General features: G+C 49.9%; 1 protein-coding gene and 1 long non-coding RNA gene across 6 annotated transcripts in view; one reads left to right on the top strand and one right to left on the bottom strand.

Annotated features, from left to right (window-relative positions):
• USP6NL (USP6 N-terminal like) overlaps nt 1-27,360 on the bottom strand; it is a 256,383-nt gene that overhangs the window by 216,356 nt on the left and 12,667 nt on the right. For 3 of the 4 annotated variants that reach the window (XM_070601422.1, XM_070601417.1, XM_070601419.1), the window contains exon 2: nt 17,502-17,592. The gene's annotated coding sequence lies outside the window, so the exon portion shown is untranslated. Of the gene's footprint in view, nt 1-3,079; nt 3,343-17,501; nt 17,593-27,360 lie in introns of those variants that run through there. The other variant, XM_070601421.1, reaches the window with a different exon arrangement.
• LOC139080516 (uncharacterized) lies at nt 5,223-8,145 on the top strand. Of its 2 annotated transcripts, none has more exons than XR_011535079.1 (3): nt 5,223-5,343; nt 6,820-6,925; nt 7,715-7,826. It is a non-coding gene; the product is annotated as an uncharacterized lncRNA (long non-coding RNA). The 2 variants fall into 2 exon arrangements; XR_011535078.1 differs by lacking the exon at nt 5,223-5,343 and adding an exon at nt 5,430-5,557 and having other exon boundaries at nt 7,715-8,145.

Below are 27,360 nucleotides of genomic sequence, written 5' to 3'. Positions count from 1 at the left end.
ACGCTGGGCTGTCTCACTCCAGCACTTACGTTCTCTGCAAAGGGCAATACTGAAGCCTGAAATATTGCTGAGAACAAGGAAGAATGCATTTACATTCAGGGCAAGCAGCCCATGCGGGAAGTCTAAACTACCAGACTGACGACGGCAATAAACAGAGTTGTTAATATGTAAGTCACAACCTAGATGGAACAGCGCTGTTGCCAGGACGGAGCAAAGCTTAGCCCCGGTCTAGCCCCCCACTCTCAGGGGCCCTGGGAAAGGGACTAATCAGGGAGGCGGTGCTATTCATTGCTACTGAGAGAGCACCATGACTCCTACAGAGCTAGGTCTGCACGTGCACTATACACATGGACCTACGCATGTCCATTTGTACAATAAATCCTTAAAGAGCCACCAGTACCCCACACACAGCTTCCCATCATGCTGTGGCCTTTAGTGGCTTCTTTCTTTCAAAGGCTTGGTGTTTCTGTTAAGCTTCTTCGACTTAACATAACTGTCCTGTTGAGGAGCAAATAGATGCCCAGTGGGACTTACCTGAGCCCACACCCTTTGTAGGCATGACCCTGCCTCTAAAACAATATTAAAACGGTGCACGCGTTTCACCTTGAGCGAGAACACTGGGAATGCCATTCTCTTGTTAATCCATTAGTTTCTGAGTTCTGACTCTGCCAGGCCACACAGGGAAGGCTTTCTGGAGGAGCAGATCCTTGCACTGAGTCTTAAAGGATGAATTAGATCAGGTAGACATTAGAGGGGTGGGTTGGGGGTGGCAGGTGGATGGTTTCAGAGGGGACCACATGAGCAGGGGCATAGAAGGGGCAAAAGCTATGGTGTAAATTGCAAGGAGTGGGGAGGTGTGGTCAGGCCAGAGCTTGGCCCGTATCCTGCAGGCAGTGGGAAGTGACAGGGTCACATCTGCATTGCAGCTGGATTAGTCTGGGCCAATGGGGGAGATGGATTTGCACAAACTGGGACAGGTGGCACAGACCCATGTTGGAAGACTGACACGGCAGCCATGCTCCAAGGAGCCCTTGTAAAGTGAGGGGTTTAGGCTGATCCAAAATGCTCCAGTCTGGGACAGGCAGCGGCCTAGGGAGATTAGAAGTCTCTTTGGGGTGACTGAAGACCCACTAGTGACAAGGGCCAGGTGGGCGGTGGCCTCATCTATGGGCTCCGAGTCAGGGGCAGGGTGAATAGCTGAGGGTGTTACAGACAACAGCTGGCAAACACCCACTTCCATTATGTCTATTAATGTTCCTGAAAATAAAATATGCTAAAGGTGTTTCAAAAGAGAAAGCCTCTACTTCTGGGTGTATACACAAAAGCATTGAAAGCAGGGACTCAAATAGATATGTGTTTGTGCCCCCATGTTCACAGCAATGTTATTCACAGTGACCAAGAGGTGGAAATGACCCAAGTGTCCATCAGTGGATAAATGGATGAACAAAATGTGTTATAGACACACAACGAAATATGATTCAGTCTTGAAAAGGAAGGAAATTCTGACACATGCTACGACATGGATGGACTTTGAGGACGTCATGCTAAGTGAAATAAGCCAGACACAAAAGGACAAATGCTGTATGATTCCACTCATACGAAGTTCCCAGAATAGTCAAAATCACAGAGACAGAAAGTAGAGTGGAGGTTGCCAGGGGCTTGGGGCTGGGGAATGGAGCGTTAGTGTTTAATAGGGACGGAATTTCTGTTTGGGAAGATGAAAAAGCTCTGGAGATGGACGGTGATGATGGTCGTGCATCAGTGTGAATGTACTTAATGCCACTGAACAGTATGCTTAAAAGTGGTTAAAATGGTAAATTTTGTTATGTATATTTTACCACAATTTTTTTAAAAAAGAGCTAAAGGAAAAGTGAATTAACATTCATTGAGCACCTAGTCTATATCAGCACTGCCCTAATTGCTGTAGGTGCTGCAATTTATTTAATCCCCCTGAAATGCCCTGGGCTCTGTGCAAGGCGGCCAGCAGCCACACCTGGTCAGGTGTCCAGAGACTGCCCTCCACTCTGGACTGCAGGCCTGGCCTGCTCTAGGAGGAGGGCACATACCATTATCTAAGCCCCTCAGGCCCCTGTCTGTTTGCCCCCGTCACCAAGGCAATGACCAAAACAACTGCCCCCGCCTGCCAGACCTTCATGGGAGGAGCCCCACAGCTGACTGCCGGCTCTTTGTCAGCTGACCAGGAGGAGCCGTGGGCTCAGCCTTCCAGGCCCCACCCCGCCTCTGCCTCCCCACCCAGATGTGCCTGTGCTCAGAGGAAAAGGGGTCCCAAGTCCCGGCGATCAGAGCTCTGTGTGACCCGGGTGGCCTGTGTGGCGGGGATGAGGAGAGACTGACAGCCTCCTCATGAGTCGGGCGGCCTGCTGTTTGAGGATCTCCTGGGCCCCCTGACAGCCTTGGTGGAACCTCAAAGACAGTTCAGAGAGAGACTCAGAATCCTTCTCAACACAGCATCCTGGGGTCAGAGTTGGCTCACCAGGTGAAACCACTCCGCCATCCCTTGTTCTTCGGCTGGCCTGGCCTTGGCTTTTGTTTTGACTTCTCCTAAAAAGGCTGCCTGGGCTCCAGGTCCTGTTCCAGGCCCAATCCAGGCAATCAAGATACTATACCCGGCCTGCTTCTCGGGGAAGGCCCTGAGCAGATGTCTCTCTACCTCCCGTAAAGGCACAGAACTGGGAAATTAAATCCGCCTTTGTCCCATCTCTCCGGTGCATCTCCCATCCTCTCGGCCCCCATCACTAAGTCAGGTGAAACAGAGTGACTTTCACATGATGTTTCTTTCAGAATTTCTGCCTCCCACCCAGAGGCCTGAGCTAGTCCGTTTCAGAGTCTGGCGGAAGCTTCTTTCTTTGTTCGTGGAATAACACCTACTTAAGTCTCTTACACTTCCCTGCTCCAACTGGAGTGGAACAGAGGGGACACCTGGGAAGGGAGATGGTGTTCTGTCCCCTGCAGACCGTTCCTCTCTCTCTGTCTCTCTGGCTCTCACTCTCCAGCATACACACACACACACACACACACACACACACACCTGTTTGCAACAAGAAGGAAAAGAATCTACCTTTGAGATTCCAGGCCTGCTTGATCATGGAGATAAGCACGCCCTTGCTGTCCACTGGCCTTGCCCCAGAACACTGGGCCACCCCGGGACTGCCTCCTGGGCTGTGGGAGGGCTGGGCCGAGAGACACCGGGCTGCCTCACCCTGGCCACTTGCACAAGCAGCTTTCAAACCAGATCTGCAGGCTGAGTGTGCTTTGTTCTTTTGGACACCCAAGGCCCACGTTAAACCAGGGCTCCCACCGCTCCCGCTTGGAGGGGAGAGAAGAAGGCTCCATTTTTCTTAAACGAGCCGGCTGCCTCACACCTTACAATCAAAACTAACCTATGAGTCACCGCTTCACCCCTGCCAAGTCCTCAGGACTTTGTGGCTCCCGCTGTCTTCGTGTCCTGATAGAATCTAGAATCCAGGAATTCCAGGCTTAGGAAGAACCTGGGCAAAGTGGAGAAGACTGTCTGTGCACCTGCCTCCAGGCAGGACCCACCCAAAAGCCTTCCAGCGGTGGGGGGACTATTTGCAAGATCAGCTTTGAAGGTCTCCAGGGAAGTTGTTTCCCCCAGGATGGAGGATGGAGCTGTGAACAGAAGTTGTTTCATTTGTTATGTGCTGGAAACAAAGGGGCAGTTCAACCTGTTCTCACCGCGCCAGTGGCTTAACAAGCAACTCAAACTATAATTACCTTTTGCCAGTCGGACTGGTTGAGGAAATGGATGGCTTCCCCTAGAGCTGGGGTGACTGCCAGCCCCGGGGTTCTTGGGACTGTCCCTGAATGTCTTGGTCTGGCTTCTAATGTGCTTGATTTTGGTATGTGAGTCACTGTCCACTCAGAAGAAAATGGCCAAGCAAAAAGAATGGAGGGAAAAGACAGGAGAACAGCTATGTAGAGTGTCCAAGGCAAGTAAGCATTTAAGTCTCAGGCAAGCCTTACTCTAAGCACAGCCAACCCTAAATCTCAACTTACGATACTTCGATGGTCCGGTATAGAGGCAATGGTACTCATTACTGAATTATTTTGTTTTACCAACAACAAAAAATCCATCAGAAGTTTCCTCTTGGCGACTCCTCTAGGGACTTGTCAGAAATCCAATTTACGGACAACTTTTTGGGACCCTCCTCTATTGTGTAAAGCAAGATAGTCTTGGATTCTGAAGCTGCCTAAGCTTGGAAAACACCAAAGCTTTTGTAATTCTAGAGAATAAGAAGGGCTCATTTGGCATGAAAGAACATGAAATACAAACACCAGCTCATCAAAGGGCTTCAAATGTCTTAAAAACGAAAGAAAACAATACAGTCCAGGAGCCAAAAGTGGTAACAGCTCAACCATAGGAGAGGTCTTCAGTCACCAGGCAGACTCCATGGGGCATGAAGCCAATGGCGGTTGTGCTCCTGGGTTCTTCCCCATTTGTAACTGGACAGGTGGGGTGGGGGGCTGGGTTCCCCCACAGCCCCCAGAGCTCATTCCAGCTCACCATTGCATTGATCTTATTTTTAAAGCAAGGTTTAGCTTTGGCATGGGCCCGGGAAGAGGTGCATAGGGTCCCCATGGTCTCCTGTTGCTGGTGGCCCTCTTTCCCACACCTGGCCCAAAGCTGGACCTGTCAGGAGCCAAACTGCAGAGTAGGTACAAAGAATATTCAGCTTCCCAAGCCCACCCACCCTAGGTCTGTCTCACTCCTTCCCTTCTTCCTGCAGGCCCCAGCCCAGTCCTGCATTCACCTCAAGTTTAGGCTTTAAGGAAAAATGGGACAAGCATTCATCAAGACGTAAATGGCTGATCATTGACAGCTATGCTATTTCCTCTCTGAGCAGCATCTGCATTCTTGACAAAACCTTAAGGAAAGAGAGTGATGGCTAATTTTATGTCAGTGTGACGGGGCCAAGGGGTGCCTAGATCGCTGGTAAAACATTATTTCTGGGTGCATCTGTGGAGGCGTCTCCAGAAGAGCCCAGCGTTTGAATCAGTAGACTGAGTAAAGAAGATGCCCTCATCTACGTGGGTGGGCACCATGCAATCCATTGAGGGCCTGAATAGAACAAAGGGTGGAAGGAGGGCGAATTTGCTTTCTGCCTGAGCTGGGACATCATCTGCTTCTGCCCTCGGACGTTGGGATCCTGGCTCTCAAACTCTCAGACTCGGACTGGGACTTACGCTATCGGCGCCCCGCTTCTCAGCCCTTGGGGTTTGGACCGGAACTACACCACCAGCTTTCCTGGGCCTCCAGCCTACACACAGCCAATCGTGGGACTTCTCAGCCTCCATAATCACGTGAGCCAATCCCTCATTACAAATCTCCTTTTGTATCTATCTCTACATATCCTATTGGTTCTATTTCTCTGGAGATGTCTGACTAATATAAAAAGGAATATGATCTAACAGGAATTTCAGATGTCAGAAGAAAAAGAAGGCACAGAGGAAGGCAAGGGGTGGGGCAGAACCCCACAGAGAAGCCTTGAACTCATACTGAGGAGGTGTCACCAAGGTGAGCCACATATAAGACCAGGCCGGGTATTACTAGGTAGACCAGTTGTTCAGGAGAAACCACTGCGCCATGTGTCACAGATCCTTCTCCTCAACCACCTTTGATCTACTGGTTTCTGAAGCAGGGGACATGGGTGACCCTGACTGCTGCTGGCCTTGTCCGATGTGGCCTCACTAGTGCTCTATGTTGGGGAATGGGGGCTATGGCTCCCAGAGGAGATGACCTCCCCTACAAAGGGGCTTCACCCACAGGGCTGAGGAAAGTATTTGGCATCGGCAGGAGTCAGACTGGCTCCAGGTGTGTCCCCTCCTCCTCATTGCCCTGGGAGAAATGCAGGTATTCTGGGCTTTGCCACTGAAAGACGAAGGAGGGATGGCTCGCTGGTGACCTCATTACCGTCATTACCCAGAGAACCAGTTACACCTGCTCACCGCCCACAGCCTGCTGACAGTGGGCATGGATGCCAGGGCCAGGCAAAGACCCAGTTCCTGGGCAGAGATGCCTCCCTTTACAGCCACATCAAGGCCTCAGATATATTTCCTCTTGGGTGGGGAAAGAACAAGGCTTTCTGTGTTCATCAAGAAAGGGAGGCCCTGTGACTCTTCACTGCTACGTGCTCCTCTAGCACTGTCCACAGAGTTGTCCATACAGTGATGGGCCCCACAAGTTAGCAGTCCAGAGCCTGACCTACCCCCACGTCAGCATTGGTCCCACCTTGAGGCACGGGGGCCAGCCTTTTGTCATCAGGCTGTCATTGGCTTCCAGCTGCCCTGGGGATGGGGGAGACTGCATGGCCTCCTGGGTAAAGGTGACAGCTAAGTGCTGTTAGCAGCCACAACGGCCTGTTAGAGGGACCTGGGGGAACTGCCTGTGTCTACTACACAGGGAATTTGAATTTACTTTTGTTCCTTTGGTTAGGTTTTTTTCCCAGACAGGTTTCTTCATCTGTCATTCGCACGAATGTTTCCTTCTTCCTTTTTTTCCTTTATTATTTTTGCACGCTTGCTGTTCCAACCTTCTCCTTCTCTCTTAGAGCGGGGTTGAGTTCTCTGTGACGTAGTCCACTCCTTATCCGATCACTTTTGTGTCTGTTCTGAGCCACAGTTTGGCGACGGGGGTTTTGCAGTCACAGCTGCTTTCCCGTACCTGGCAACTTGGCGGGGAAAGGGCAGGGAGAGTTTCTGTGGGGTTCTGCACAGCCTTTGCGGGCAAAGCTGCCTCCTGCCTTCTCTTCTGATCCCGTGGGAAATGTCCCATTCCAGATTTCACACGCCCTCATTAAGAGTGTTTCTTACTACTGGATGGATTTCTTGGGTCTTTCGGTCATGCCTCCAAATTTCGTGGAGCTGAGGTCCTGAGAACCTGGGGGTGAGTAGAAGCTTTTATCCTCACACAATTTCCCTTTCGACCTTGCCTGGGCTGCTTCATTCCCTGAGAATTCTCGGGATTTTATTGATTTCTCTTTATATCCTGCTTCAGGGGTTGGGGGTGGGGTGAAGGTGGAGCTGGGAGCTATTTTGAGTATCATGTTTCTGTCCTCGGAGACCACTTTTCAATTGACAGTGCAGGATTGTATTCTTTTCCACGTTTGATCACTGACAGTGAGGTTTTTTGCTGGACATGACCATGTTCTGTTGATTTCATTAGGCTCTGGGGACAGAGGGTTGTGGTCAGATTTTATTTATTCTTGGGAAAATGCAAGTCCATAGAGTTAGACACCAGCATTCCACCAAGCAGGGTGTGAGCAGCAGAGGAAAGAACAGGACACCAGATGGTGGGGTCACCTCATGGTTCTGAAACAGAGGCCCCAGTGTCATCTACAGCCCCCTCTGCCAACCTTCGTCCCCTCCTGGAGACAGACCTCTCTTAGCCTCAACCAGAGCCAAGGAAACAGGAACCGGCTGTCAACTGAACTGACATCTGAGAAAAAGAAATCCTTTCAGGTCTGTTGGAAGACTCCATCCTCCAAAATAATCTCTCTATTCACACTTCACTGGCCATCACCTTGAAACCGGCAGAGAGTGAGCCACTGATGATTAAGTAGCTAGGAACTAAACGCTTTTTCCTTTCTGCAATTACTGATTATAGCTTTTAGCCATTTAACCCACCCATTGTTAACTGTGCTGCTGAGGCAATATGCTGTCTGACTCCCACTAGGTTCCTACAGATAATGTCTCCCTGGAGCCTGGGTCGCCATGGAAATGGGCGTGTGAGCTGTTTTTCAGGAATTAGAACTCCTTGTCCACTTCAGGCCGGTTGAGACCACCAATTCATCAACCAGGCCCACGCAGAAGTCCCATAGGCGACGTTTTGACGTCAAGAGGCTAAAAACTCCACCCTCAGATCATGCTAACGCCACCATTTTGTGAACATGCGTCCTGTGAAGAAGCGTGGAGTCTGCCTATGCTTGCACAGCTCATCAGTTACCTCACCTCTCCTCACCTCCAATCGCCTATCCCCACATTTCAGACCACCTTGCACCCATCCCATAAATATCCCCGAGTGCCAGTTTTCAGGGAAGCGGATATAAAGCTCGTGCTCTCAATTCCTCGCATGGCTGCCTTGTGAGTAAACCCTCTCTGCTGCAATCTCGTCGTCTTGGTGTTTGGCTTTCTGGGCGGCAGGCAAAAACGAACCTGGTGAGGTAACAACCTCAGCAGGACCTTGTAAAGGACCCACATTCCCTGAAGCTTCTGCCTATTCCTTCTCCAAACGCACAGGAGTCTATCTCCCCCAAGAGAGAAGCTTTTCCCAAGAGAATAATTAGCAATTTCGGCATTTGGGGCTAGCAACATGAAAAGTGCGCTCGAGCCAATGGAAGGACATAGTTAGCATGGTGAGGTGGCCCCTATATAGGCAAAGTGCCCTCCGTGCACCCTGCCATCTGTAGTAGCTGACTCAGGGACAGGGTCACCTTGCCACCCCAGCCAGAGGGCTGCCCTTAGGCTGGAGACGGGAGAAGGGGCGAGCACGGCTGGGCAGTTCCTCCGGAGTTACCAGCTTACAACTTTGTACAGTCTGTTAAAATCATTACTGCAAAACCTGCACCCTCTGAAGTTTGGTGTCCTGTGGCAAAGCACAACCTCCCTGCCCTGACTTGGGCTTCACACTATCTGGAAGGTTCCCGGTTGACTATATGCCCTTGGGTCGTTCCAGCCTCTCCGGGCACCAGATTCCCCCTGTGGGGCATTATCACATATTCCCTTAACGTACACTCACAGTGTACGAAGTGGGCATGGGCGCAAAGAATACCAAGGAAGAACTTGCCAAACAGAGCAAGAAGATCAGGGTGCCCAGAGCCAAGTGCTGCCATTGTCTTGGAGCAGGAGAAGGCATCTGGCAAGAAGCAGAGCCTTTATTTGGCAAACCCACCCTCATGCCTGCCAGGGATGTCAGGAATTCCTCACCTGACTCCTGGCCACAGATGCTCCTGTAACAAGCAGTGATCCCTCCACCTGGCAGCACCAGGGAGCCACCTGGCTCTGCACGCATGGCTTTCTAGGTCCAGGGTCTGGCATAGAGGGAGCAGGGGGTGGGTGTCAGCCACAGTCTTCAGCTTGGGGGAGGGGCAGGGCACACCACCATATTCCACCACCCCATCTCTGGCTTAAATAATAATCACTGTTTTATTTTAAGCCTTGGAATTCCTGCATTGCAATAACGCTTGTTTGAGAGGTGGCTGCAGGAATAGAGATGCGCGGAATCTCCACTTTCAAAGGCAGCTCCCAGAATAGACCAACCTACCCGGGGAAGGTCCAGCCTTGAGTGACTAGCAGACTGTTGTCCAATCAGCGTGCACATTGGGTCACAACCTCTTTATTTTTACCGTTAATCACTCGGACCCTATCTAATTCACAGGAAACCCGTTTATCTTCTTCATGGGGCTCTCCCTTCCCCTCCCCACCCCAAAAGGTCCACACCATCTGATAAGAGAAGACCCTGAAGTCTAAAAAGACATTGCTTCTGGCTGCCACACAGCACTGCTGCTGGCAACTGGTCCTCCTCGATTTCACCAGCAGCCTCTGTCCGCCGCCCAGCCAGAGCCGTGCACAAGTTGCCTGGGTTCTTGGAGGCGTGGGCATCCACTCCTTCGGGACTAAGTCTGGCCTGGAGTTCCCCAAGGGTGAGTTCTCAGCTGGATTCCTTTCTAGGGCTGCCATGACAAATGGCCACAAATTGGGTGGTTTAAAACAACAGAAATTGATTCTCTCTTGGTTTTGGAGCCCAGCAGTATGAAATCAAGGTGTTGGCAGGGTTCGTCCTTCTGGGTGCCCCAAGGGAGAATTCATTCCATGCCTTTCTCCCAGCTTCTGGTGGCCGCCACAGTCCTTGGCGTTCCTTGGTTGCTTCCTTCTTCACACGGCCTTCTGTTTCTCCTCTTCTCTTCACTGTCTTATAAGGACACGTGTCATTGGATTTAGGGCCCACCCGGTTAGTGCAGAATGTTCTCATCTTGAGATCCTTAACTTAATTACACCTACAAAGACACTTTTTCCATATAAGGTGATAGTCACAGGTTCTAGTGGACATGTTGTTTAGGGAAACATCACTCAACCCAGGTGCAGTCTGTAGAAATATGCCTTGTCCTATGATCCAGGGGGAAAGTCTTCAAGAAATACCCTCATTGTAGGCAGAATTATGCTCCCCAAGGAGATTCCACGCCCTAACTCTGCAGGCTGTGAAGACGCTCTCACATCCACGAATATGTGACCTTACGTGGCAAAAGGGACTTTGCAAATGTGATCAGCTGACCTTAAAATAGAGAGATCATCCTGGATGATCTGGGTAGGCCCAATATAATCACAGGAGAGCTTAAAAATAGAGGCGGAAGAGGGAGTCAGAGAAACGTGGAGCACAAGAAGGATTGGATGCACCATGCCTGGCTTGCAGATGGAGGAGGCCCCGTGAGAAGCAGTGGATCCAGGTGCTGCAGAGCGGCCCTCAGCTGCCAGTAGGCCAGGAACGGGACTTCAGTCATACAGTTGAAGGACAACGGAATTCTGCCCACAATCTGAGTGAGCCTGGAAGTGGAATCTCTCCCAGCACCTCCAGAGAAGATTCTTGATTTCAGCCTATGAGCCCCTGAGCAGAATGGCCAGCCCAGCCTGCCTGACTTCAGACCTACAGAGCTATGAATGGGTGTGGTTTGAAGCCACATAATTGCGGTGATTTGTTCTGCAGCAGGAAAAAACTGAATACAGTGAGGTGGATAAGTGTATTGGTGAGTGTTCTCCAGAGAAACAGAACCAACAGGACATACAGAGATGTATAGAGAGAGCTTTGTTATGAAAGATTGGCTCACGTTACTGTGGAGGCTGAGAAGTCCCACGATCTACTGTCTGCAAGCTGGGGGCCCAGGAAAGCCAGTGGGGTAGTTCCAGCCAAACCCAAAGGCCTGAGACCTGGGGTGCTGATGGTGTGAGTCCTCCTCTGAGTCCAAAGACCCAAGAACCTGGAGCATGATGTCTGAGGGCAGGAGAAGACGGACGTTCCAGCTCCAACAGAGAGAGCAAATTCACCCTTCCTCTGCCGATTTGCTGTATCCAGGCCCTCAACAGGTTGGATGAGGCCAACCCACACTGGTGAGGACTATCTTCTCTCCTCAGTCTACTGACTCAAATGTTAATCTCTTCCAGAAAGACCCACACAGACATACCCAGAAACGATGTTTTACCAACTCTCTGGGCATCCCTTGGCCCAGTCAAGTCGACACATAAAGTTAACCATCACGGCCCTACTATTGCCCTGTTTTACAAATGAAGATACCAGGGCACAGAGAAGTTAAGTGACTTGTAAAAGGTGGCACAGCCAGGAGACAATGGTGCTGAGCTCTCAAAACCAGGCACTCTGGCTGCAGACCCAACATGCCATCCTGGGGAGGAATGTGGACTCAGCCACACACTCGTTTTCCAGCTCTGCGGATGGAGCGGGCAGGTCTCTTGGAGGCGAGAAGTCATCAGGGCGGCGGACATGTAACTCAGGCTTCAGCACGTGCCTTCCAGATCTCACTTGCCAAGACTGGACGCACAGCAAAGGGAAGGCTTGCTCTTCATTTCCAGAGCAGCCAGCCTGCGAGGCCGTTGTGATGGAGTTTCTCCTGTTGCCCTTTAGCGCGTTCAGCTTTCAGAAGTGAATTAAATCTGGTTTCGCCATCTGGTGCAAGTGGGGACAACAGTGGTAACTAACAACCACTCTGCCCCCTCTATGTGCCAGGCTCTGCGCCACATGCCTTGTGCAAACACTGTTTCATTCCCAGGAGCCCCCTGAGACCGACAGGGAAGCTTCTCAAAGCACAGGTGAATAAACTCAGCCTCAGAGAGGCCTAGTGATCTGTCCAAGGTCAACCAGGCAGTAAGCAGCAGAGCTGGGCCCCAAATTCCAAAGCCTGAACCATCATCCCACCCGGCCTGCCAGGTGGAAGGGCAATGACAGCTGAACGGGGCCTGGCCGCCTCCAGATGTGACAAGAGTCCTGACAGGAAACTTAAAGAGGGTATGTGGCGACACGTGACTAGGGCCTGGCTCTGCAGTGGGGACTAAGGAAAGGATGGACACAAAAGAACGTCATTTCCTTGCAGCGTGAGGTGGTTGGCACCACACCGTGTTATGGGCCTTCAGTAAGTGAAGGACTGGGTTCACAGTGTGACATTTTGGGTAGGGTTCAAGGCCGGGGGGCACACTTATCCTAGGGCCCTTCTAAAAAACAGTCCTGAGATCTACCCCAAATCTATTAAATTAGAACCTGTGGGGGTGTCACTGGTACCTCCATTTTTAACAAGACCCCAGGTAAGCCATAGGAACACTGAAGCATAAGACTTCCTGGCTGTTATAGGTTGAATTGCGTATCCCCAAAATTCTTAGGTTGGAGTCCCAGCTCCCCACAGCTCAGAATGGGACCTTATTTGGAGATAGGGTCTTTAAAGAGGTAATCACATTAAAAGGAGGTCATTAGAGTGGGCCCTAACCCCAACAGGACTGATGTCCCTATAATAAGGGGACATTGGGACACAGACATGCACAAAGGGAAGACGATGTGAAGACACAGGGAGAAGAAGGCCGTCCACAAGCCAAGGAGAGAGGCCTGGACCAGAGCCCTCCCTCACAGCCCCCAGAAGGAACCAACACTGCCGACATCTTGATTTGGGGCTTCCAACCTCCAGAACTGTGAGACAATCAACGTCTGTTGTTTGAGCCACTCAGTTTCTGGTACTTTGTTATGGAGCACCTAGCACACCAATAGACCGTCTGCACAGAGAGGGACCGTTACAGCACATACATCTACCGTGGGGCTGGGGTGGGGGGCGCCAGGATGCTCTGAGTCCCAACTCAAAGGTAAGAATAGTGTTCCATTTTCATCCGAGCAGGGAGGAGCTTCTCACAAAAACCTCTTCGAAGGAAGTAATCTGAGAGCAGCAGAAAAACCAGTGAGGCTGACCCAGCCTCTGTTTTCTGGGGCAGAGAGGGAGAAATGGAACAAAAGGATCTGGTTCGAGGAGCCGGAAAAGGTGGGAGGGAGAGAAAGAGATCAAAAGTGGAAAAAGAGAGAAACAGGGAGCCTGGGAGGTGATGGTTTCCATTCATTATTTGTTCTTAACTTCCAGGCTGATGCTCTGGGGGTCTTCTTTTCTCGACCTGCGGGAGTTTGAAAAATAGGACTCTGTTGGCACTCTGAGCGAGCGTGTTACTTTATACAATAATTGCTCCTCTAAAAGTCTCCTGAACGGGAGCCAGCGCTGGGTGGCTTCTCCAGGATTCCGGGTCGCCGTGGCTTCTGCTCCAGGGTCTCTGTGCACCTGGAGGGGGGCAGGGCTGGCAGGAAGTGATGCCCATGCTTACTGAGCCGCCCTCGGGCCTCTCCAATGTCCGACAGAGCCCTTTGTCCCCAGTGGAATCCTTCAGGCTTCACATCCCTGGAAATCTTGCCTTTGAAAGAAGACAGCAAAGGGAATAAGGGCGTGCTAATTCCAGAGTTCCCTCCTGACTCAGCGCAGGGCCTGTATCCCCACAGCAGCGGGCTGAGAAATGCGTGTTGACACGAGGGTTGAGCAGGTCCACCGCACCTTGACCCGGTCATCTAAGGCCTTAGGACGGCCACCACGCTGCATTTTTCTAGCTCACCCTCCACAGGGCTGAATACTTCCCTTCCAGGCTAAAAATGCCCCTGTTGACCATTAGCTTGACTAAGAAATGGAAGTGAGTTCACAGCATGCCACCGCCGGAAGCGATCTTAGAAATCATGTCTTCTGCCCCTAATTGTATTGATAAGAAAAATGAGGCTCTGGGGGCTGGCCCTGGGACCTGGTGGTTAAGTTCGCACGCTCTGCTTCAGCGGCCCAGGTTTGCAGGTTCAGATCCTGGGGGCAGGCCTTCACCACTTGGCAGCCATGCTGTGGTGGCGTCCCACATAAAATAGAAGATTAGCATAGATATTAACTCAGGGCCAATTTTCCTCAGGAAAAGAAAATGCAAAAAAACAAATAAGGAGCCAGCCGGGTGGCACAGCAGTTAAGTGTACAGGTTCCGCTTCAGTGGCCTGGGGTTCACCGGCTTGGATCCCGGGTGCGGACATGGCACCACTTGGTGAGCCATGCTGTGGTAGGCGTCCCACGTATAAAGTGGAGGAAGATGGGCTCAGATGTTAGCTCAGGGCCAGTCTTCCTCAGCAAAAAGAGGAGGGTTGGCAGCAGATGTTAGCTTGGGGCTAATCTTCCTCAAAAAAAAAACAAGAGGCTCAATGAAGTGAGAGACGTTGTCTCTGAGACAATTAATGGTAGCACAGCAACCACAGCCCAAGTCTCCAGAATTGCCACCAGGGGTCTTTCTAGACCACCAAAGCCAAATTCTGGTCCCACAATACACAGTGCAGAAGGGGTGCAGAGAAGGAGTTCCCTGATCAGATTTGTTTTCAAAACACTGCAGAGATGCCAAGCCCATTCCCATTCAGAACCCCTGCAGAAATCGTCCTCCTGCTAAAACGCTTTCCACCCACACCCTTTCCCCCAGCACACCTCTTCTTCTTTAGATCTTAACATGAGCTTCATTTTCCCAGAAAAGCCATTCCTGATTCCCCAGACTCGATTAGGATCTAATGATCAACACTCTCTCAACCTCTTGATTTTCTCCTCCGTAACACTTACATTATCATTGCTTTCTTTTTTTTTTTGGTGAGGAAGATTGGCCCTGAGCTAACTTTTGTGCTAACCTTCCTCTATTTTACGTGGGACACTGCCACAGCATGGCTGACGAGTGGTGCAGGTCCACACCCAGGATCCAAACCCATGAAACCCAGGCTGCCGAAGTGGAGCGCACAAACTTAACCACTGCACCACCAGACCGAACCCTATAATTGCATTCTTATTGGAGACTTAGTTATTTCATGTCTGTCAGCTGCTGGCATATGAATTTCACAGGGACAGGAGCCACATCTTTCTCATCCCCGTGTTCCCAGCACCTCACACCATGCTATCCACATGGTGGGCAGTCTACGGATCTGTGCTGATTTGATGGCTGGATCAGCATGGGAAGGACTCTGAGTTCTGCAATAAAGCAGCCTGCCTAACTTCACTTTCATTTAGCATTTCCCAGACCTACTGGACCCTGGAACGCTTTTCTTGAGAACCAATGGCAATCTGAGAACCGGCCCTATCCATGTCACAGGGACACACTTTGGGAAACACCATGCTGTGCTGTACACAGACTGCCCTGAATAAAAAAGTTCTGACGCTCCCTGCACGCCGTCGCAGAGAGAACTGCACACGGCTGCTTTATTAGAGACGGAAACGAGTATGAAACACAGTCCTCATCACCGTCAGAGAAAATAAAGCGCACGGTCATCATCCCCAAATCTTCACTCTCGGCTCCTATAGATCTTGAGAATCTCGGATTCTTCAAAATCAGAAGGGCCATCATTTGGTTCCCACAGTAATGAAGGAGGGGATCGGAAATGCCTCTTCATCGACAGCTCTTCCAAAGAAGCTGGAATTTTTTCAGAAGTAAGTAAAATTAGCAGCAGCTGCGAGTTCTAGGCCAGAGCAGGGCCTGCCTTTCAGTCAAGGTGGAGGAGAAAGGCAGCTATTCCAAGTGGGATAGTTAATCTTATGCGTCCATGTGACTGGGCCAAGGGATGTCCAGATAGCTGGTTAACCATGATTTCTGGGTGTGTCTGTGAGGATGCGGCTGGAAGAGATTAGCATTTGAATCAGTGGACTGAGTGAAGAAGGTGCCCCTCTATGTGGGTGGGCCTCATCCAATCTGGTGAGGGCCTGAAGAGAACAAAAGGGTGGAAGAAGGGCAAATTCACGGTCTGCATGACTGTCTGGACTGGGATATGGGCCTTCTGCCCTCGGCCATCGGCCCTCCTGGTTCTCCAAGCCTTCCGATTAGGACAGGAGCTCCACCGCCAGCTTTCCTGGGCCTTCAGCTTGCAGACAGAAGATAGTGGTACACCTCAGCCTGCATACTTGCATGAGTCAATTCCTCATAATAAATCTCTTTAGATGATAGATAGATAGATAGATAGATAGATAGACAGATCCACCCTATTGGTTCTGTTTCTCTGGAGATCCCTGACGAATACATCAACTGATGACTATTGCTTGAGGAAACCAAGTACCCACTAAAGGACAATATCAAGGGTACCAGACCCTCTTGCTTGGGAAGATTCACTTATGCACAGGATCTGGAACAATGCAGAGGGAGCAGGGCTCAGGGTTCAGGCCAGCCTGCAGCAACGTGAAACCAACAGGAACAAGGACAGAGACCGAGTGGAGGGAGCAGAACCAGAACAAACGAACATCCTGGGCATCTCTTATGAGGTCAGAGCTGGCTGAGGGCCGTGGGCGTGCAGGGCAACAGCAGCTGGGCCTGGCCCTCATGGGGCTTACATCTCGATCCAGGAGGCAACGACGTCATATGCAACAGGAGCAGCTGGAGAAAGAGCCGACGACAATAAAGAAGGAAACCAAAAGGACCACGACTGTGGTAGGAGGAAGCTCCTAAAACGAGAGCTGTCCAAGGAGGAGTGGTGAGCTGGCCAAAGGCAACACAAAGCTCAGAGAGGTGGGCATGCAGAAAGACCTTTGGCTCCTTAAACAAAGATGTTGTCAGTGACATTTGGAAAGAGCAGCCTGCTGCCAAGCGTGGGAGGGACATTGGGAGGCACTAAGGGGGAAGGACAGAGAGGAGACGAACGTGGCAGATGTCAACCACTCCATCTACGAGTTTGCAGGGGAAAGAAGAAAAGTGTGAAAGCAAAAGAGGCAGCAAGTTCAGGTTCAGATTGTTTTAATCTTGGGGAGAACCTCAACATTCTCCGGCCAAACGATTATGGCCCATCAGGTTTCCTGTAGGTCCTACCCAAAGGCAGGATGGTGGGGGAGCCCAGAGCAATGACCTTAAGGTTTATTACTAGTAATATTTCAGTCATATTTTAAATCTGGAGTTGTCCAAAAATGTTCTCCCTATAAAGAGGAAAATAAATGCTAGGAATTGATAAGGCAGGTAGGCATTCCTGAGCATTCCGTGTTCAGTTCATTCAACAAATAGTTCTTGCTGAAACATTTACCAGGAACTATTCTAGGCACCTGGGATACAGCTATGGGTAAAAATAGGTGCTCTCATGAAGATCCCATTCCAGTGGTTTGTGTCATTCAGGGCTCCGAGTGGAAATGGCTGTCACATGGCCCAGAAGAGAGATTAGAGGAGCGTTTGTTCACCAAAGGATTAGCTGCAAAAGTGTAGGCGAGGGGCTGGGAGAAGAGGTGCAGTGGTGACCACCACTTGGGGACCAGAATGGAGGAGGGAGGGACTGTAGGCTGGACCTCAAGAGGAGAGACTCGGAGGGGCAGTGACCTGTGGCTGAGGGACCCAGCCTCACCGAGGTGACCTTGCAGGAGGGGAGCCAGCTAGAGGAGAAAGTCCCCTGACCTCACCCTCCTTGCCCCTACCTGGAAGCCAGTGGGCGAGAGAGTCCATGGATCCCTTCATCCAGGTCAGCCTTCTGCCGCAGAGAGGAGTGTGGAGAACATGGAGGACCATCTGGAGGGGCAAACAGAAGCCATGCAGCACATGGTCATTTTAGTCCATCTTCCGACGGCTTACATTCTGGGACCTCTGCAAGTTTAGGAAGTATGGGGAGGAGAGGAGGCTGGCTGCGTACGGAAGGGACATGGGCAGCTGAGGGGGACATTCGCACAAGGTAGTCCTTTCTCTCCTGTGCAAACGTGATCACACAGGAACACTCCTATCCTCGCTGTTCTATCCTGATCCATTCTCGAGGAAAGAACTCCAGAGCAGGAGTCGCAGCATCTGGATTTTAGTCAGCTCTTTCCACTTCCTAGCTCCATTCCTTTGCTAAGGTTGACATAACAAATCCCCACAAACTTCGTGGCTTAAAACCACAGAAATTTACTTCTCACGCTTCTGGAGGACAGACGTCTGAAACCAAGGTGTCCCAGGGCCATGCTCCCTCCAAAGGCTCTGGCAGGCATTCCTTCCTTGCCTCTTACCGGCTTCTCGTGGCTCGTGGTGTTGCTTGGCTTGAGGCAACATGGCCTTCCTCCCTGCGTTTTGGTGTATCTCAAATCCCCCTCTCCTTTCTCTTATGGGGACGTCAGTCATTAGATTTAGGCACCCCCCCCCCCCCAATACAGAATGATCTCATCTCAAGATCCTTAACTTGATGGCATCTGCAAAGACCCTATTTACAAAGAGGTCACATTATAGGTACCAGAAGTTAGGGCTTGGACATATCTTTTTGGGGGACAAAATTCAACCCACTATACTAGCCATGTGGCCCTGATTCTTCTGAACCTCGATTTTCTCACCTGTGAAATGTGGAACCCCAACTTGAAAGATTAGGGTCACATGCTACGACATGGATGAACCTTGAGGACATTACACAAGGGAAATAAGCCAGTCACAAAAGGACCAATACTGCATGATCCCACTTATACGAGATATCTAGAGGAGTCAAATTCATAGAAACAGAAAGTGGGACGGTGGTTGTCAGGGGCTGGGGGAGGGCGCAAATGGGAGTTAGTGTTTAATGGGTACAGAGTTTCAGTTTTGCAAGATGAAAAGTTTTGGAGATCTGTTTCACAACAATGTCATTATACTTGACACTACTGAACTGCACACTTAAAAATGGTTAAGATGGTCAATTTTATGTTGTGTCTTTTACTGAAATAAAAGAAAAATGCATAAAGAAAGAAAAAGATTAGGTAATTGAACTGAAAGCCCTTGGTAAACTGTAAAGCACTGTACACATGTATGGTTTCATGACGCACATATCCCCAGTCCTAGAGCAGGGCCTCCTCCATAGTAGGTGCTCAATAAATATACATTGATTGAGTGAATAATCTTTATATCATTCTTATTATTCAAAGTGGGAGCGAAAAGGCCACTTGAGAGAGGAAAAGAAGCAGTAGACCCTTGCCCTGGGGAACAGATACAGGACTTTCAGAAATAGGACTCCTTGGTCACCCAAATCTGTGCCATCTGGAAGAAACGTTGTTCCCTGTGTAATAAAGTGTTGGAAGCACGGCCAACTCCTAACAGAGGCCCCTTTGAATTCTGCAGTCGCACCCTTTCTCCATCACACTTTCTGCAGGGAACAGCGGTAGTAAGTAGGAAGGATCCTGAGACCCCAAGAAAGAAAGGCAGGTGCCAGGGAGAGGGGTGCTGCTCATGCAACCTCGTGCAAATTCAGGATCACCCGGCTGCATTTTGGACCATGGCAGGAGACACCCTCCAGAACATCTTAGCGATCTCAGAACATAACAACTAGAATCCAGGGTCTACTGGCTTCTCTGCAGCCAGCACTCAGCAGAGCTCAAGATGAATAACTAGCACACTAGGGTTTCCCTCCTCGAAGGGAAGCGTTGACTCTATTTAGTAGCTCTGGGCCCTGCTTCGCAGCCCATCACTTTCTCGCCCACTTTGGCATTGCTCCAAGGATGTGGGGGATACAGTCATGCCTGGGTATTTTTCTCAGTTTGCGTGGAAGCATCTCTGGCATCAAATCACTATAAACATGAACTTATGCTATCTTTCCTGATGGAAAGATCGTTTAAAAATCACAGCATCCTTGCTCTATTTGTTTCCTTTGAGAAACATCTGTTATTTCGGGCATCCACAGGCCCCCAGCTGCTCTGGAGTTCCATCGGTAGCACCCTCTGGGAAGTCTGCTCTTGTGAAGGTGTCTGCGTTTCCAGAACTCGAGGTACAGAGAGCTGGATTATGCATCGCACTTGTATGAAGTCACCAGGAGCAGATGTGGAATTTGCATGAAGCCTAAGCCAGGAGTGAGTTTGTTTGAACTCCTACCCCTCTGATTGTACAAACACGAGCGAAGGGAAAGCCTGGGTAGGCATCACGATCCAGGTAAAACTCCCCATGCATTCATGCGCACCAACATCCACACCCACGCTGCGAAGAATCCGCCAGACTCCAACCATGCCTGAGGACAGGGAAGCCCATGACAGCTAGACTAAGAGGACGGTATTCAGGGGGTTAGCAAAGACTCGGGCATGGTCACCCCACACCTGTCCCTTAACCTTCTGGACCTCCTTTACCCCCATCCGGACCTTTCGTAAGAGCTACAGAACACATTACACATCTACTATCGGATGCAGTGGAGACAGAATCTATGGACACCTCTGAAAAACTTAAAGATCCTGGCTGGAAAAGATTCTTGCTGCATTTCAAGGGGGCAGCTTAGGAGGGAGGAGTTTTAGGACCTAAAGAGGCAAAAGTGCTGCCACGTGGTGGCTTGCATCCCAGGATCTGAATTGTATGTACAGATGTTTTCCTGTGACATCGTGACATATGGCCTGGGGAGGCTGCAAAGCCTTCACAGGTGTCCCACAGGGGCTGGAAGGCCGGTCTCAGCCCAACAGGGAGCTCCAGGCCCGGAGAGGAATGTCAGCTCAAGGGCAAAACCCCAGCAGAAATCTGAGCTCCAGCCTTCGTCCCCCATGCAAATGTGCCTGAAAACTCGCCCCAAACCACAAGGCTGATTATTTTGCCCCACAGACAGGCCCTAGACCAAGAGGCATCTCCGAGGATGGGTGGAGTGGAAGCTACATTTGGCCCCAAATAAAGAACTGGCCTTTCATAAACGGAGCTGGCATGGCGGGAAGTCAATGGATGAAGGCCCAGCTGGCGCTGCGGAACAAGGCGGGAATGTCTGTGCTCCAGGCCCTGCCCAGCCAGCAGTGTGAGGGCCTGCCTTTGTCTCAGGTCTCCCCATTGGGCCCCACTCCCACCCCTGCCAGCGCAGGGCTGACCAAGTGCCAGAGACCAGCAGGAGCCAAAAGGAAAAGACTGTTCAGGACCTTGACCCAACCACCTCACAGCGGAAATGCCCTCTCTGTTTTGACACAAAAGATGAACCAAGGCCTCTGCCTGACACAGCGTGTCCAATCTCAGAGAGAGAGAAAGCAAGGCGGCAGGAAAGACGGACAGCAAAGGGAAAATACAATAAGAATAATTGTTTTTTTCTCTAACTGGTTTAGAAAGGGGGTGGTTGGGACCAATCAATGGTGACTGGAGAGAAGAGGAATGCTAATGGATGTTGCCCAGCTTAAGAGAGGAAATTTCTGACACCTGAGCCAAAAAAGGACCCCGCTGAAGCGAAGCCGGGACATGAGTTGCAAAGGGAAACAGTCTGTAGGTCCCATCAGAGGGGAGAGAAGGCCAGGAGGAGCCAAATAGAGGGGTGGAGGGTCAAGGCCAAAACCAAGCCAGGGCAGCTGAGCTGAGCCAACCTGGGGCCCAGCAGGGGTTTGGGGAGGAGGCAGCCAGCCAAGAGCAAACAACAAGATCAAGGCTGGGGAGTGGCTTCTCTCATCACATGCCTGGGCCCCACCCCACACAGACAGAAGGAAAGAGCCCACTGGGGAGTCAGAAAGAGGGAGGGAGAGGAGCCAGCGGGGGAGGGCAGAACTGTCTTCAAAAAGCCTGTGCCAGACACTGGCATTCACCCACCTGGCAGTTTCCCTGTTTAGGGAAGGCCACCTGTTGGCACCCGCCCGCGTTAGCAGTGGAAAGCTAATAGTATCTCCTTGTTCTCAGGAATGCTGTGAAATAACCTGAACGGGATGTTCTTCACTGAGAAGCTGATTTTTTAGTCTGGTGGAATAAAATGTGTGTCCAGGGTCATGCATGTCATCGCAAATGGCAAGATTTCCTTCTTTTAAGGCTGGATAATATGCTAAGTGAAATAATCCAGACACCAAAGGAGAAACACTACATGATGCCGCTGATATGAGGAATCTAAAGAGTCAGCCTCAGCAGCAGAGAGGGGAATGGCGATTGCAGGGGCTGGGGGAGGGGAAGGGGAGAGACGCTGGTCAAGGTATGAAGTTTCAGTTCTGCGGGATGGACAACGTGGAGACCCACTATGCAGCATAGTGCATTTAGCTGACGATACTGTACTGATACTGAAAAATCTGCTATGAGGGTAGATCTCATGTTAAGTGATATTACCACACACACACACACACACACAAGAGGGTGGGAGGGAACTTTTGGAGGTGATGTCTGTGTTTATGGCATTGATTGTGGTGATGGTTTCACTGGGGTACGCTCATCTCCAAACTCATCAAGTTGTACACATTCAATACGTGCAGCTTTTTGTGTGTCAATCATACCTCAGTGAAGCGATTTTTGAAAAATGTGCGTCCACTCCAGGGGCGGCCTCTAAGCCGCTGCAGACCTGGCACTTCCTTGAGAGAAATGCTGCTCCACTCTGCCTGCGTTTAGAGGACACTTTGCGGGAACCTGGCTTATTCTTTTGGTTTGAATGTGGGTGGTTTCTGTTGTTTTGTTTTGCGAGTTGTTTATTCTCACTGGGGCAAGGATGTGGGGAAAGATCCTCACCTCCCACTCGAGGAGAAGCTGTGAAAGCCACCACACGGGCCACCTGCTCAACAGCTGCCGTAATGTTGTCCAAGATGGAAGGACTTGGAAAGGACTGGGTTTAGACCATCAAATCCTGTTGGAGGCCGCTGGGCAAGACCACTCCCCCATGAGTAAGGGGTGGGGGGCATTCCTATGGTCCGTCATCCCAGAAAAGGTCCATCCTGGAGTGAGGAAATAAGGAGGAGGGTGGCTTGGAGAAGTAGCTTCCTCTCTTTGGATCCTGTGAGGTAAAGGTTGGGATTGGTTCAAGGGGAAGTTGGTTCCTGCCTCACAGAACCCTCACAGGCAAGGAGTGGCCGGGTCTAGGCCTGTGGGCTGGGAGTGCAGTTCATTTACTCAGCAGATAGCTGTTCAGCCCCTACCCTGTACCAGTCACCGTCCTAAAGTTATTCTCTGCTGTTACATCTCAAAAATGAGGTCTCAAGTTGTCACTTTCAGGGAAGGGCAAAGGAAGAGTCTCTGCCCACCTTGGGTGGAAGCCCTAGGGAATTCCCTGTTCCAGAAACTGTGAGAGACTCTCCCACAGGAAGAACAGGGAGCCATGGGTGGCAGTGGCCCAGACATAACTAAGAGTTCTGCACAAGGTCCAAGGGCAGGGTGAGCAACAGCCCGCACGGATTTACAGGACGGGTCGGCATCCTTGGAAAGCCCTGGAAATGTTCAGAAGGAGACCCTAGGAAAGAAGTTCTTCTAATAAAGCAAGATAAAAACACAAACACAGCCTTATTGCAGGGTAGGGATGAATGTATGTGAGACCTCACCCACGGGTGATGCTCGGGGACATACTGGTTGCGATAAGGAAAATGATAATCCATTTCAGAAGGAATATAAGAGGGGGAGAGCAGTACAGTCAAACACACACACAGACACAAACTTGCTCTGCTCTAAAGTCCACAAAATCTAAAATTTTTTATCAGGATCAATCACAACTGCATCTACAACATGTCATAGTAAAATGGGAACGGGATCCGTACTTGTGGGTGACGCAGATTATAATTTGCATTGGGCCCCTTTTTACCACTCACTTCTGCTGAGGAAGTTCGTCTGGGTAGGACATGAAGGAAAGGAAGTGACAGACACCATTACGGTCATAGACAGATGGCTCAGCGCTCTGGGGCAAGTCCCGCCGAGATTCTACTCTCCTCTGGAGTATGTTCTTCTGTTTTTTTCTGGAGTATGAGTTTTACAGTCATGACCTCACATGTGCAGGAGTGTGCTTTCTATATTTTTCTAGAACATCATTTCTGTCTTGATAGCAGAAACTAATCTAGGCACTTCCAGGCAACCCAAGTCAATTTAATGACTTCCCAGTCATTCTGAGTCAGTCCGATCAGGGTTTTCTGTCCCTGCTTCTCTCCAGAGGGGAGGTCCCTCACCCAGCAGAAGTAGGGCTGAGAGAAGAGGTCACCTTCTGTCCTACCAGCCTCTGCAGAGATGTCACTTGCTCTAGCAGAGATGACTTCTCTCCAAGGCTGTGGCTTCCTTGGGCTTTTCCAGAAAATCGAGATGTAAGTTCTTTTTTTCTGAGATCCTCCTGAATCCATCTTGATTTTTTTTATCCTATGTGTCAAATTTTTAAAAAATCATGGAGAAATACATGGAACACATAATTTACCATCTTAGGCATTTTTAAGTGTGCAATTCAGTGTCATTAAGTACATTCACATTGTTGTGCAACCATCACTATCTGGAATTCCATCTCCAGAACTTTTTCATCTTCCCAAACTGAAACTCTGTCTTCGTTTCAACACTAACTCCACATTCCGCTCCCCCCAGGCCCTGACAACCACCTTTCTACTTTCTGTCTCTACGAATTTGACTACTCTCGGTACCTCACATAGGTGGAATCACAGAGTACTTGTCTTTTTGTGACTGGCTTATTTCACTTAGCATAATGTCCTCAAGGTCCATCCATTACGTAGCATGTGTCAGAATTTCCTTCCTTTTTTAAGGTTGAATAATATTCTATGGTATGTATATGGCACATTTAGTTTATCCATTTATCTGTCGATGGACACTTGGGTTGCTTCCAATAATTCTGGCTATTGTGAATAATGCTCCTGTGAACATGCGTGTACAAATATCTCTTTTGGTCCTTGCTTGTAATTCTTTGGGATAAATACCCAGAAGTGCAATTGCCGGATCGTATGGTAGTTCTACGTTTAATTATTTGAGGAATTTCCATACTGTTTTCCAGGACTGCACAATTTTACATTCCCACCCACAGTGCACAAGGTTCCAATCTCTCCACATCCTCACCAACACTCGTTATTTTCTGGTTTTTAGTAGCCATCCTAATGAGTGTAGGTGGAATCTTGTTGTGGTTCCATCTTGAATTTTTAAGAATTTACTTCCAGTCCCCTTAAGACTCCCCCAGGGAAAGCCCTGTCCCGGGCATCCACATCAGCGTCTCGCTCTATTCTCTGCTGTCTAGACATCATTTTTACGTCTTTCTTTTATGGGAAATGTAACTCCGGCATCATTGTGATTCTTCCCAACTCCTGTTTATTTGGCAGAGCTCCCTGATGTTGGGCAGCAACCAGAATAGGTGGGATAAAATGTTGACTCATTCCACCCTTAAGTGACCAGGTGGGGCCCGAGCTGGACAGTCACCCCGGGTGGGCAGCCAGTGGCAGTGCCCAGTATACTCTACAAATACAGTGTCACCATATTTTCTATGTAAGCCACAAAATGGAAACTTTTGGGAAGCTCTGCCTTACAGTAGAAACTTTGCTTGCTGAGTTCTTTGGGCTCAGCCTCTTAGCGCTTAAGGTTAGACTTCTGGAACTCCAAAATCTTTTCCCTTTCAAAAAATTCTGGAGCCAGCCCTGATGGCCTAGTGGTTAAAGTTTGACATTTTCACTACTTCAGCATCCCAGGTTCGCTTCCCAGTCATGGAACCACACCACCCGTCTGTCAGTTGTCATGTTGTGGTGGCAGCTCACATAGAAGAACTAGAAGGACTTACAACTAGGATGTACAACCACGCACTGGGGCTTTGGGGAGGGAAAAAAAAAAAGAAGGAAGATTGGCAACAGATATTAGCTCAGGGCGAATCTTTCCCTATAAAAACAACGAACAAAAAAACTCTGCTCTTGAAACTGAAATGGGCCTGGGCTTTTAAGTCATGAACGATGATGACGAGTTTAAATGTTATTTGAGACTCAATCAACTGCCTGGTTGTCTCTGGGTTATTCTGTGATGTCCCCTTGCGGCAGCACATGAATGTCCCCAAGGCAACGAAAGGCAGTCACTTCCATAAGGTAGAGGTGGGGCAACAAGGGCAACCTCACTGACTGTCTCCTCCTTTAATGGGCCACACAGGAAAGGTGTCATCCCTCTCCCAGAGGCTGAGAGCTGTGTCTTTTGACTCTGAGGCCCCGCCCTTCCAAGCCCAGAGGCTGCCTCCATGGGCACTGCTGCCAAACCAACATGGCTGGTTTCCCAGAAGAAGAGAATAAAAAGCGAAAAGCACTCGGGTGCTATTTGAGAGATCAGAAAAGAGAAATAAGGCTTTCCATGACAGAGTTACATTTAGCAAGAGGGGAAGTGTTTTAGGCAGCTCCAGTCCTGACTCACTCCCGTTGACAGACAATGCTTGTTGTCTGAGGTCAGCCGCGCATCCTTTCTGTGTCCCAGTTTCCTCTGCAGAACAGGCACTAAGCACACTCCAGCATGTGCTGTGGAAATGGATGAATAATCAGGGCCTCCCACAGAGGATGAATGCCCCAAAATGCAAAGTCAGGAGTGGCGATGAATACTTAGCTCTGGACCGGGGAGAGACGCACTGGAATCCTGAGTTTCAGGATTGGCAGTGTAAGCGTGCTTAAAGGGATGGTTTGTCCTTGAAGACACACTTCTGACAAAAGGAAGGGGTAGCCCAAGCATGGCAGGTTTCTGTAATTCATAAAAACCCCTCTCCCTCTCGTGCAAAGTTCCCTGGGATGTCCATTAAGAATAAATTAAACCGTTAGCTTTCTTTAGGCTGACTCAAAATCCTAAAATGGTGTTATCTGGAAGGGTCTTCCAAGATCTGCTGGTTTAATGGTCTTCAAAGTTTGAAGAAAGGGTTCTACTGATTTCAATAAACAAACAAATTTGGATAGAACCCAATCTATCTCTGCAGACAAGAGTGGAGCTGTTAGGCTGACCGGGAGACTGGGGCTGTCGACGGGGCCTCTCAGCACCACCCTCCTGCAATCCACAGTCCTAAGGCCCCTCCTCAGAACCCCTAGGGCTTCTCATGACACAGTCTGAAGACATCCTGACAAAGATTCTATCCTTGACCAAACTCTACTCAGGCTCCCTGAACTCTTTTTCCACCAGGTCTTGACTTTTGGACTCCATGTTTGTCTATGCATTGTCTAATTTTAGCAAGAAACCTGCTAAATTGGTTTAGCTAGAATTCCCCCATCCTCCATACCTGATCACCCTCAATATCTGATCGGGTTCCTGGCCCTCCACCATCCCCAGGCCATGTCTGATCACCCTGGTTGCCCTCAGCAAGAATCCTGTTAGGCCAGTTCACCCCTGATGTTTCTTCTTAGTCATTTCCCATCCACAGACACCCACCCTGCTCCTTGGCTATAAATTCCCACTTGCCCAAGCTGTCTTCAGAAATGAACTCGGTTCTATATGGAGGTCTCTTTCCCCTATTGCAATAGCACTGAGTAAAATTTGTTTTTACTGCTTTAACTACTGTCCAGCTCTGATTTTTTCTTTAACAATCTCAATTAGCTTAACAGTCTCATTTGATAGATGAGTAGACACATCTGGAGAGGCGAGATTACTGGAACCTGGATGTCTGGATTCCAGGCCCGGTTCACATCCCTTTACACTATGCCGAGAATGGTGGAAGCCAATGATAACGGTGTGATGGAC

Source organism: Equus przewalskii, chromosome 30 (assembly GCF_037783145.1).
Source record: "Equus przewalskii isolate Varuska chromosome 30, EquPr2, whole genome shotgun sequence".
Taxonomy (NCBI): Eukaryota; Metazoa; Chordata; class Mammalia; order Perissodactyla; family Equidae; genus Equus; species Equus przewalskii.
The sequence above is the reverse complement of the archived record's forward strand: the minus strand, read 5'-3'. Positions and strand labels throughout refer to the sequence as shown.